Raw genomic sequence first — 3037 nt, 5'->3', positions numbered from 1 at the left:
ATCCAACCAGTCCATCCTAAAGGAAATCAACCCTGAATACTCATTGGAAGGACTGATTTTGAAGCTGAAGCTCCAATACTTTGGCCACCTGAATCGAAGAACTGACTCATTAGAAAAGACCCTGATGCTGGGAAAGATTGAAGGCGGGAGGAGAAGGGGATGACAGAGGACAGGATGATTGGATGGCATCACCGATTCAATGGACATGAGTTTGAGCAAGCTCTGGAGATGGTGAAGGACATGGAAGCCTGGTGTGTTGCAGCCCATGGGGTCGCAAAGAGTCAAACATGACTGAGCACCTAAACAACAACAGCAAAATAAATGAAATTATTAAAAAATATGTACGATGGTCCTCTGATCATCACGCCGGTCAGAAGTCTCTGCTATCAAAAGTCAGTGGATCTCAGCAGTCATGGCCAACCACATCGTGCTCTACACTGGCACAAAGATGCCCATCTTGGGGCTGGGCACCTGGAAGTCCCCTCCAGGCAAAGTGATGGAGGCTGTGAAGGTGGCGATTGACCTTGGGTACCATCACATTGATGGTGCCCACGTGTACCAGAATGAGAACAAGGTGGGGTTGGCCCTCCAGGCAAAGCTCGAGGAGAAGGTCATGAAGCAGGAGGACTTTTTCATTGTCAGCAAGCTGTGGTTCATATTTCACAACAAGGACCTGGTGAAAGGTGCCTGTCAGAAGCTGAAGCTGGACTATCTGGACCTCTACCTCATCCACTGGCCCACGGGCTTCAAGCCTGGGAAAGACTCTTCTCATTGGATGAGTGCCGCAATGTGATTCCCAGTGAGAAAGATTTCGTGGATACCTGGACAGCCATGGAAGAGCTGGTGGACAAAGGGCTGGTGAAAGCTATTGGAGCCTCCAACTTTAACCATCTCCAAGTGGAGAAGATCTTAAACAAACCTGGCTTAAAATACAAGTCGGTGGTTAACCAGATCAAGTGCCACCCATACCTCACTCAGGAGAAGTTAATCCAGTATTGCAACTCCAAAAGCATCATGGTGACTGCCTGTAGTCCCCTCGGCTCTCCTGACAGGCTCTTGGGCCAGGCCTGAAGACCCTTCCATACTGGAGGATCCCAGGATCAAAGCCACTGCCCAGGTGCTGATCTGATTCCCCATGCAGAAGAACTTGATTGTGATCCCCAAATTGGTGACACTTGAATGCATTGCTGAGAACTTCCAGATCTTTGACTTTGAACTGAACAAGGAGGATATGACCACCTTGCTCAGCTACAACAGGGACTGGAGGGCCTGTGCCTTGGTGAGTTGTGCCTCCCACAGGGATTATCCCTTTCACGAGGAGTTTTGAAGGAGTTTTGAAGCTGTAGGTGCCTGCCCTTGACCAGGTGACCTGCTGTCTCCCATCCCACTCTTCTTGTGTGTAGCGTAATTTGGCCCATGTCCCTCAGTGGTGGGTCAGTGACTTCCAGACGAGTCAGCGAGGGCTCAGCCAGCTTGGTGTTGGGTCCAAAGAGCAGACTCAGTAGATTAGGAGTCTCTTTAGTTTTCCTTTGCCCTTCTTGTCCAGTTGGGGAACACGCAACCCAAATACTAGCCCATCCCAAATACTAATTTGCATGTGCTGTGAAAGTGTTGCACTTAATATGCCTGCAAATTTGGAAAACTCAGCAGTGGCCACAGGACTGGAAAAGGTCAGTTTTCATTCCAATCCCAAAGAAAGGCAATGCCAAAGAATGCTCAAGCTACCGCATAATTGCACTCTTCTCACATGCTAGCAAAGTAATTCTCAAAATTCTCCAAGCCAGGCTTCAGCAATTCATGAACCGTGAACTTCCAGATGTTCAAGCTGGTTTTAGAAAAGGCAGAGGAACCAGGGATCAAATTGCCAACATCTGCTGGATCATCGAAAAAGCAAGAGAGTTCCAGAAAAACATCTATTTCTGCTTTAGTGACTATGCCAAAGCCTTTGACTGTGTGGATCACAATAAACTGTGGAAAATTCTGAAAGAGGTGGGAATACCAGACCACCTGACCTGCCTCTTGAGAAATCTGTATGCAGTTCAGGAAGCAACAGTTAGAATTGGACATGAACAACAGGCTGGTTCCAAATAGGAAAAGGAGTACGTCAAGACTATATATTGTCACCCTGCTTATTTAACTTATATGCAGAGTACATCATGAGAAACGCTGGGCTGGATGAAGCACAAGTTGGAATCAAGATTGCCGGGTGAAATATCAATAACCTCAGATATGCAGATGACACCACCCTTATGGCAGAAAGCGAAAAGAACTAAAAAGCCTCTTGATGAAAGTGAAAGAGGAGCGTGAAAAAGTTGGCTTAAAGCTCAACATTCAGAAAACTAAGATCATAGCATCTGGTCCCATCACTTCATGGCAAATAGATGGTGAAAACAGTGGCTGCCTATTTTTTTGGGCTCCAAAATCACTACAGATGGTGACTGCAGCCATGAAATTAAAAGACGCGTACTCCTTGGAAGGAAAGTTATGACCAATCTAGACAGCATATTAAAAAGCAGAGACATTACTTTGCCAACAAAGATCCGTCTCGTCAAGGCTATGGTTTTTCTAGTAGTCATGTATGGATGTGAGAGTTGGACTGTAAAGAAAGCTGAACGCCGAAGAATTGATGCTTTTGAACTGTGGTGCTGGAAAAGACTCTTGAGAGTCCTTTGGACTGCAAGGAGATCCAACCAGTCAATCCTAAAGGAGATCAGTCCTTAGTGTTCATTGGAAGGACTGATGTTGATGTTGAAGCTGAAACTTCAGTCTCTGGCCACCTGATGTGAAGAGCTGACTCATTTGAAAAGACCCTGATGCTGGGAAGGATTGAAGGCAGGAGGAGAAGGAGACGACAGAGGATGAGATGGTTGGGTGGCATCACCGACTCAATGGACATGAGTTTGAGTAAACTCCAGGAGTTGGTGATGGACAGGGAGGCCTGGCGTGCTGTGGTCCATGGGGTCACAAAGAGTTGGACACGACTGAGTGACTGAACTGAACTGAAATTGAATTTACAAAATCAGAATAGTGCCTCTAA

General features: G+C 46.6%; 1 pseudogene; it reads left to right on the top strand.

Annotated features, from left to right (window-relative positions):
• The first annotated feature begins 412 nt into the window (after window positions 1-412).
• LOC133051145 (aldo-keto reductase family 1 member B1-like) lies at window positions 413-1327 on the top strand (annotated as a pseudogene).
• The last annotated feature ends 1710 nt before the right edge of the window (window positions 1328-3037 follow it).

Source organism: Dama dama, chromosome 33 (assembly GCF_033118175.1).
Source record: "Dama dama isolate Ldn47 chromosome 33, ASM3311817v1, whole genome shotgun sequence".
Taxonomy (NCBI): Eukaryota; Metazoa; Chordata; class Mammalia; order Artiodactyla; family Cervidae; genus Dama; species Dama dama.
Note: the sequence above shows the minus strand (reverse complement) of the source record. Positions and strands in the feature narration are given on the sequence as shown.